The sequence below is a fragment of the Apaloderma vittatum genome, unplaced genomic scaffold (genome assembly GCF_000703405.1).
Source record: "Apaloderma vittatum isolate BGI_N311 unplaced genomic scaffold, ASM70340v1 scaffold17663, whole genome shotgun sequence".
NCBI lineage: Eukaryota > Metazoa > Chordata > Aves > Trogoniformes > Trogonidae > Apaloderma > Apaloderma vittatum.
In genome coordinates this window covers 20,983-29,843 of record NW_009710042.1, presented here as the reverse complement: position 1 = coordinate 29,843, position 8,861 = coordinate 20,983, and the positions used below count along the sequence as shown (strand labels likewise).

General features: G+C 48.2%; 1 non-coding gene across 1 annotated transcript; it reads right to left on the bottom strand.

Annotated features, from left to right (window-relative positions):
- Nucleotides 1-8,339: 8,339 nt before the first annotated feature.
- On the bottom strand, nucleotides 8,340-8,422 carry TRNAV-GAC. Its single transcript is given in 2 exon segments — nucleotides 8,340-8,375; nucleotides 8,386-8,422. It is a non-coding gene; the product is annotated as a tRNA-Val (tRNA).
- Between the last annotated feature and the right edge of the window lie 439 nt (nucleotides 8,423-8,861).

The following is an 8,861-nucleotide window of genomic DNA, read 5'->3' as shown; positions in this document are numbered from 1 at the left end:
TTGTGACTCACACCCCAGAACTCACAATGCCCGTACTTAGCTTGGTCCATCCAGAGGCAACAGAGAAGAGTTTGGAGGGATGTTAAGGCGGAAGATGCTGGGTTTGTGTAGTCCAGAGTTAGGTTCCTGCTGCAACTTGCTTGGGGAGAATGTTGCATCCTCCTATATCATTAAAAGGAATGTGATTTCAATATTTGTCTGTCAGAGTCCCAGGACTTTCACTGATCCATTTTTCAGTGTCCCAGCAAAGGACTTGCACTGATCAGAGCCACAAAAATCAAAATTAGTTACTTTACTGAGAGCAAGAGAACAGATTCAAGATTGCTGTTGATAAACTATAGCACTACTAATTAAGGTCAATATTGCTAGCAGAAATACTAATAATACAACAACCCAGGGGTGATATTCACTGGAGGGTGATAGGTTCAGTGCTTACTCAGACAGGTGTCTCTACCTGGGGTGGAAGAAGAGAATGAAGCCCATTGACTGGTCCATGAGATATTAAGGTTCTTCTTTCCCAGTTTGACAGTCATAGAATCCTAGACTGGCCTAGGCTGGAAGGGACCTTAGAGATCATCTAAACCAACCTCCTGCCATGGGCATGGATGTCTCTCAACTAGATCAGGCTACTCAAGGCTCCGTCCAACTTGGCCTTGAACACCTCCAGGGAGGGGGCAGCCACAACATCTCTGGGCAATTTATTCCAAAGTCTTGCCATGCTCGTACTGAAGAATTTCTTCCTAAGATCTAATCTAAATCTATTCTTCTTCAACTTAAAGCCGTTTCCCCTTGTCCTATCTCTGGACACTCTTGTAAAAAGTCCCTCCCCAACCTTCCTGTAGGTTCCCTTCAGGTATTGGAAGGCAGCTATTAGGTCCCCCCAGAGTCTTCTCTTTTCAAGACTGAACAATCTCAGCTCCTGCAGCCTGTCCTCATACTCCATATTTTTATCCCCAAAATCACAAGATTTCTCCCCCGCCGGGTGATGTGTAGTATGATTTGGGGGAGAGACGAGTGCTGTAGTCATACATGCTTAGCATGATCTCTCTCATCTTCATTAGCATATGCGGGGTTGTCAACTTAAATATGCATCTCACAGGTAATGAGGCAAAGGGTGATCTTCAGATATGGCAGCTTTTTCTAAGAAGAAAAGAACCACTCCAGTTCCTGTTATCTTGTTGGTTTTGCTGACCAAAAGCAGGGCTGTCCTGCCTACACAGGGCCCCCTCCTCAGCTGCATCCTGCAAGAGCCAGGCAAGTCTCCCCCAGATTGCACTAGAGCTAATAAGGCAAATCTTAGTCTTTTTTGAGCACAGGGACCTCACCTCATTATCCTAATTCCACACCTCCTGGGGGAGCGAGCATCCCTGCGACCACACAGCCGTGCAGGAGATGTTGCACAGCTGGCTGAAGTAGAATCTGATTGACTACTGAGGGAATAACTGCAGCGAGGATTATCATGAGGTGGCCCGTTAGCGTAATGAGCTCATCTTTCTCTTTAATAAATCAACAGAATTACTGTTTGGGAATCTGTCATTACCAAAAAAAAAAAAAAAAACAACAACAACTAAAAACCCTATTACCACAATAATGTGGTTGGATGCTTCTTAGTTTGGAGAGTGCAGTCAGGCGAAACCTCCGGTACACCCGTGCGCACAGATTTGGAATATTGCCCAAATGCCACCAAAATTTTCCCGGGACATCTCCACCCATCTCCTCATCAGAGCAATGGAACCAAATGGGTTGCATTTATTCTTCATGTCCGAAACCAACTAATCTTGTCAGGGGAGGGCAGAGGTTCCCTGCCCCACACGTCACCCTCCGGCTCTCAGCAAAATGTCAATGCTACCTCTGGGCCATTTTGCTATGCGAAGGTTTGTAAAAGCTCCCAGGGATGACAGGAAGAGTGTTTTTTCTGATGCAGGGGGACCACAGGAATCGTCCACGCCCTGGACATGAGCCTCGCTGCCCTTGGCATCCTTCAAACTATCTTTGAACTGGTTGAGGATAGAAGAGCATAGCCAGGAGAGATATCAGCTCTCCAGAGATCGCAGATCATGAAAGATAGCAAAGTTTTATGAACAAATTGAAATCCTCTCCATAATACAACCCAGGTCCTTCCAACTGAACTAAATGGAGTATCCTGCAGGTCTGTATCTGGAACATCAGGCTAGAAACACTTTTTTTAGCCTTTAGATACCATTGACCCCCATGCAAACCCATTTGCCCCTGCACAGGTCTCTCAAAGAGTACATGTTATTCATTACTATATCCCCTCCTCCAAATAAAATATCTTCACTGAGTCAGGCCCTTCCACTTTCCCCTGCACAGTCCATTTTTCTCTCCAGAGCTCTTGCTGATTCTGTTTGTTTGGAAAGTTCCTGGATGGTGCCATCATGGAAAACCGACACCACTGACATCCCATGAACTCGCTGCAGAAGTGCTTGGAAAATGCGAACAGGCAGGACAGCCTGCCAGGAAGGGTCTTTGTTTGACTTTGAATTTCTCTTAAGTTCAGCCCAGGAGCTGGCTCACAGCCTTCCTGTAGGTTGTCTGCTGCTATTGCATTGCGCTCCTCACACTCGGGAGCCGCTGCACCCAACGCATGGATCTGGCCCCAGAACAATTCTATGGGACGTGTTGAAGCTGAGGAAATGCTCGGAATTCGGCTAAAGCAAAGTGTGAACATGTAGGGCATCTTTATCTCTCTTCTTGGAGCAGTGTCTCCCATCAAAAAGTGCAGGACTTCTGAGAAACGCAAGTCCTTTACAGTCAGGGGCTCTCCTAGAATTCACCCAGCGCTCACTTTTGGGACCCTCACTACAAGAAAGAGCCTGAGGTTCTGGAGCTTGTCTGACGAAGGACTACAAAGCTGGTGAAGAAGTTTCAGGGTGCCAGCTTAGCAATGATGTCTTAAGTGACCTGGGGACCTACACCTACATTGCCTCTGCACCAGGTGTTTCTCATTTAAAGCCTGTTCTTACCTTTTCTTTCATTCCCATTAAGTCCCTTCTGCTTCCCTTCAGCCACTTTTTCAGCTGCTCTCAGAGGTGTGGACCATAGAAAATAAGTATGTTTTAAGGAGTTTCTGTCCATGGCCTTGCAAGTCACTGGAAATTGTGATTCAAGGAGCAGACCAGGGACTGGAAGCCCCAGCAGAGACTGTTACTTTGCCATCTACAGCAGAGATGCTAAAGCCAGGAATGGTGGGAGCAGGGGAGGTGGGTAAATAGTGGTGAAGGGCAGAGTCTGGGAGACACCAAGACATCTCAAGGAACTTGGCACCAGTGCAGATTAGGGATTGCGCTGCTGGAGTCCAACCCCATGGAGAAAGCCCTTGGAGTCCTAGTGTACAGCATCATGCCTTTGCGGCCAAGAGGGCCAGGGGGATCCTGGGGAACATTAAGAAAAGTGTGTCCAGCAGGGCTGGGGAGGTTCTCCTGCCCCTCTGCTCTGCCCTGGGGAGACCACCTCTGGGTCCAGTTTGGGGCTGCCCAGTTCCAGAGAGACAGGGACCTACTGGAGAGAGTCCAAGGGAGAGCTCCGAGGGGGATCAAGGGACTGAACATCTCTGCTGGGAAGAGACACTGAGAGACCTGGGGCTGTTCAGCCTGGAAAGGAGATGGCTGAGAGAGGACCTTGTGAACGTAGAGAAATAGCTGAGGGGTGAGGGTCAAGGGGAAGGGGACAATCTCTGCTCAGTGGTGCCCAGCAACAGAACAAGGAATGATAGGTTTAAGTTAGAACATGGGAAGTTCCACCTCAACGTGAGGAGAAACTTGTTGGCTGTGCGGGTGCCGGAGCCCTGGCCCAGGCTGCCCAGAGAGGGTGTGGAGTCTCCTGCTCTGGAGACTTTCCAACCCGCCTGGACACGTTCCTGTGGGGCTGCCCTGGGGGACCCTGCTCTGGCAGGGAGTTGGACTGGGTCATCTCTAGAGGTTTCTTCCAAACCTGAACGTTCTGTGATTCTGTGACTCTATGAAATGGCCAGTGTCAGTGTGGTCACAGATTCGGAGGTGCACAAAGGGTGTGGGCTGAGGAGGAGGATGGGTGATGAGACTGAAGATACCACCAGTGCAGCATGATCCTCCTTTCCAAAACTCCTCTGCCAGGCCCTTAATCCAACTCCCTTCAACTTTTGGAAGGACTTTATGTGAAAACGACTAAGCTGCACTAGGTTTTTCCCTACTTCTGCTTTCTTCCAGTGCCGTCAGGACTGGCTTGGAGCTCCAGACTCTTTCAAATAATGAAAATACCTGTGATGCTGCGTGCTGAGCTGCTGAAAACTAGCACTTCCTTCCTCCTGAACTAGCTTTCTAATAGCTATGCCAAACTTAATGGCTACTAAATGTTAGAGATGCTCCTCTAAGAGTTTGGCGAAACTAAGCACCATCAATCATCTGGGAATCAGGGCAATAAATATTAATGCTATGGTTTGAGCCCACCCAGCTGGCAAGGAAGAACCACGCAGCCACTCACTCACTTCTACCTTCTCCTTTTTGGGATGAGGAGGAGAAAATTCAACAAAATCTTGAGAATAAAGATTAAGGACAGGGAGGGCTCACTCACCACTCATGGGTAAAAAGCAGAATAGACTTGGGGAGAAAAATTTAATTTAGACACAGAGCCACCACCAATTTCTCAATCAATTAGATGAGAGTAGGATATTGAGAAAAATAAATGCAACCAGATCTTAAATCCACCTGCTCCCCACCCCTCCTTTCTTCCCAGCTCCATCTTTCCCCCAAAAGGAGGGGCAGGGGATGGAGGGTGCAGTCTGTCCAATACTCATTTTCCATGGCAATCCTCCCTCCTCGGGGAGAGGACTCCTCACAATCTTCTTCTCCTGCAACGTGGTGTCCCTCTCGTGGGAGACAGTCCTCCTCAAACTTCTCCAGCATGAATCCTTCCTACGTGGTCAAAGATCTTCCCGAACCACTCCAGCACGGATCCCTCCCAGCGACAGACTGCTCCAACATGGGCTTTCCTTGGAGTCATGGACCATTCGTGTGCTGTCCTTTGCTCTGGCATCATCCTCTGCTCCAGTGTGTTCCTCTGCTCTAACATGAGGTACCCCATGGGCTGCTGCATCCTGGGTCATTCACCACCATTGATGTCCTCAGTCTACATCCTGGCGTCTCACCATGAGCCTCAGGGAGGTCTCTGCTCTGGTACCCTTCTCCCCCTTCTTCCTCATCAACCTTGGGGTGACCTCATGGTTTTTCTCCTCTCCAAAACAAAACATTTCCCAACACAAAGAAACGAAATTTGCCTAGCAGGTTTCCCTTCTCAAATACAATGATCACCGAGGTGCTGATTGGCCTGGCCGTGGATAGAGGTGGGTCCGACTTTTACCCGGGCTGGGACAGACTTCACAAGCTTTCAAGAGCCATCTATCTCCCCGCATGACTAAAAAAACCCAACGCAGTTAAAAATCTGAACAGTTTCCTAACTGCTGAGAGTGTTTGCCACAGTGCTTAGCCACTCTACTTCTAAATCCACTTCTGAAGCTACCCAGCTCTGCAGGTTTTCAAGGTGGTCTCCTAATTTTGGAACCTGAGCTACACTGAGATGCAAAAAAAAAAATATCACTTTCTTTTTATCTCTCTCCTAAAAAAGCTTTCACCACTTCCAGCAAAAAGGAGGTGGCAGAGGGTTTCTAATTCTGAAGCTGTCAGCTCATTTGTTTCTGTGGCAGCTGGAACAAGCAGAAGTGACGAGGAACTGGAAGTCGGTGCGTCTGAAAGCTGTGCCTGAGCCAGCAGTTTTCATCTGGCTAATAATATTTATAATTAGTTGACTTTTATTAGAGAGAGAAAAAAAAATAGAAGGTTGAAAATCTTGTCTGGAGATTTTAACTCTGTCAAGAATCAGGCAATTTTCCATCCTGAATTTTTTTTTTTCTCTGTGGCCAAAATCACAAATTTTACCATGTCTTTCTTGTCACAGCACACAGGTGCTGGCTTTTTTTTTGCAATGACTGTTATTATTTTCATGATCAGACAAGACTGCATCAAAGCAGTTGTTTGGAAGGGAGGAACCCACCTTTCATCATTCCCTAGGGCCAGAGGTGTTCATCAGGCTTGGTGTCCTCTCACTTGAGTCATGGTCCTGGACATCTGATGAATGAGGCAGCTCAGAGCCTATGGATGAGGAGGCCAAGGTTATATCTCGATGCAACCTTTGTTGAGAATGGACTGTGGACATCAGTCTTGACACCCTCTCTAGGGTCCAAATCCTCTCATTTGGACCTCATTCCTCCATCCACAAAGTGGAAAAGAGCTCATAGCATGCTGGGAGAGCCTGAGCTTTAGTCTTCCTACCTGCCTCTCCCCACACAAGCTGCCCACATCAGAAGGTTTGCCCTTCTCTTTGACAGATGATGCCTAGATTCCCAACACAGGTCACCAAAGGCCTGGAGGTCTCAGGGGACACGATGCCCAGACCACATCCAATACTCCCAGACCCTAAGGCAGATGCTGCTCGAGGTCAGGCTGGTGGCCTGATCTCTAAGAAGTGACATTCTGCACCTTGGGGGATTAGTCAGCAAGACTGAAGGGAAAGTCAGTTCAGGGACAGTCACAGCTGAGTGGCAGCAGCTCCACATCCTGGTAGCACAAGACCCTAGAGGTCAGCAAACCAAAGCCCAGCATCTCCTGTGACTGCAAAAAAAAAAAAAAGATAAATATTAGCCTTTCAGAGTAACTCAAGTTTTAAGATAACTCAGTGGAACGGGGTTTTTCTCTCTTTTTATTAAATTTGCTTCTTGGAGTTTTCTTGCAGAAGTAAGAAGCTTGCGAGGGACCTCCAGCCTGGAAAAGAAGGGAGGTGGTGAGTGAGTCTGGCAGGGTTCCCTTTTCAAACTCCTCATTCCAGTTTTCAGGTCAGTTCCAAGCCCACGGCATCCGCTCTGCACCCAGCAGGATCGGCTGCAGGAATCCCTGGTCACCATCCCCAGAATTTCAGCACATTCTCACATAGGGAAACGGGGCCAGGTGGGTCAGGGAGGAAGGAGAATCAAAGGGAGCCACGCCGGTGGGGAGCCTTGCAGGCATGAAAGCCTCCCTTTGAAGAGTATATTTAGGACTCCGAGGATACTTGTCTCCTTAGTAATAAAGCATCCTTTGCCCCCAGGGCGGACAAAGCCGAGGACTCACCCCACGTTCCCTCATGTTACATGCAAGGTAGGAGGATGACCTTGTTGCTGCCTGACTGGTGACAGCAGCACAGATGCCTTCTCTCTCCAGATCCCAAACTGAAAACTATACTGAAAAACCAGAATGGCCACAGTGAGGTACTGGGGATGGCTAAAAATGTTCTGGAGCCGCTGGGCAGGGATGTGGAGACCCCACTTCCAAACCAAGAGGATCTTCACCCCGTGTTCCAGTTGGTGAACATCAGTTTCTTCAATCTTTTCCTCTCTTCTGTTTTCCTGGTGAGTGGCTCCACTCGGGAGACAGAATGCAGAGCAAAGCTCACTTAGGCATGCTGCAGCCTGGGACATCACCAGGCTTGCTGGGCCGCTGGACAGGCTTTACCTGGGCAAGACCAAAGTCCAAGAGTTGACCTGGCCTTAGCTGACAACCAGCAGGCTCAGAGCTCAGCAGTTGCCTCTTTGCAGCTGCCTGGACCCAGTTTTATCTGAGATTTGGGGTATGATTCTTCTTTTGAGGGAGCTGAGAAGGATTTTCTTCCCAGAAAAGAAATCATGCTGGCAATTTTAGGATGCAGCCTGACGAAAATGATGAAGCAAAAAGGTTTGCTCCCTATCCAGGCTGGCCTGAAACCTAGACCTATGTCTGTCCATCACAGGCAGACAGATGCTGTCAAACTGTGTGTAACGGTGCCAGGACAGCCAGATCACTAAGAACAGAGTGAAGGAGACAGTTTCTCTGCTGATCCCTGTCACTACAGGTCTCAGGTCTTTGGCTGGTCAGCAGTGTTCCTCCTATCCACAGGTTTGCTCAGACGGAGGGATATCATCGCTGGTACCTCAGCTGATGAGGAAATAAACCCTCAGAGGAAATTCTGTCATCAAAAACGGGCATTGTGCCATCACATAGATCCAGATGCCATGGCTGTCTGCAAGGATCAAGCTCATCGTGAATGCAAAAGCATCTCCATCCCCAGACAGAGGAGAAATCCCCTGGTAGATGCAAAGACAAGTAAGTTTTTTTAGTGGTGGACCTGGAATTTCTAGGTTAACAGTTGGACTTGATAATCGTAGAATCATAGAATCCTAGAATGGCCTAGGCTGGAAGGAACCTTAGAGATCATCTAGTCCAACCTCCCTGTCATGGACAGGGATGCCACCTCTCGACTAGACCAGGCAACACATGGGGACCGAGCGGGAATCGAACCCGCGACCTCGGTGTTGGTTATTATTGTCAGCAGCGCGCTCAAACCACTGAGCTAACGGGCCCCCTGATAATAATATAAAAGGTCTTTCCCACCCTAAACAATTCCACAATTCTAAGATAAAAACAACCAAAGGAGGAAACTCTTCACTTGTCACCTAGCCAAGCTGCAAAACTCCTCGACAGAGGAGGCTGTGGATGCTATTAGAGGGGTTAGAAAGGGGCCAGAAGGAAATGCATCAACAGCTATTAAATACAAAAAGGCCATCTCTGCCCCTAGAGGGTACGTTGAAGGTGACTACTAAGTGTGACAGGCCTGGTTAATGCTTTCATATGTCTCTGGACAGACCCTGTGTCTCATGTAGCAATCCTAAAGGTAATTTTCTGCTTGTTTCATACTTCCTCCTTACTCATCATCAAGGTTGCCAAGAGAAGTTGTGAATGCTCCCTCCCTGGAAGTGTTCAAGGCCAGGTTGGATGGGACTTTGAGCAATCTGGTTCAGT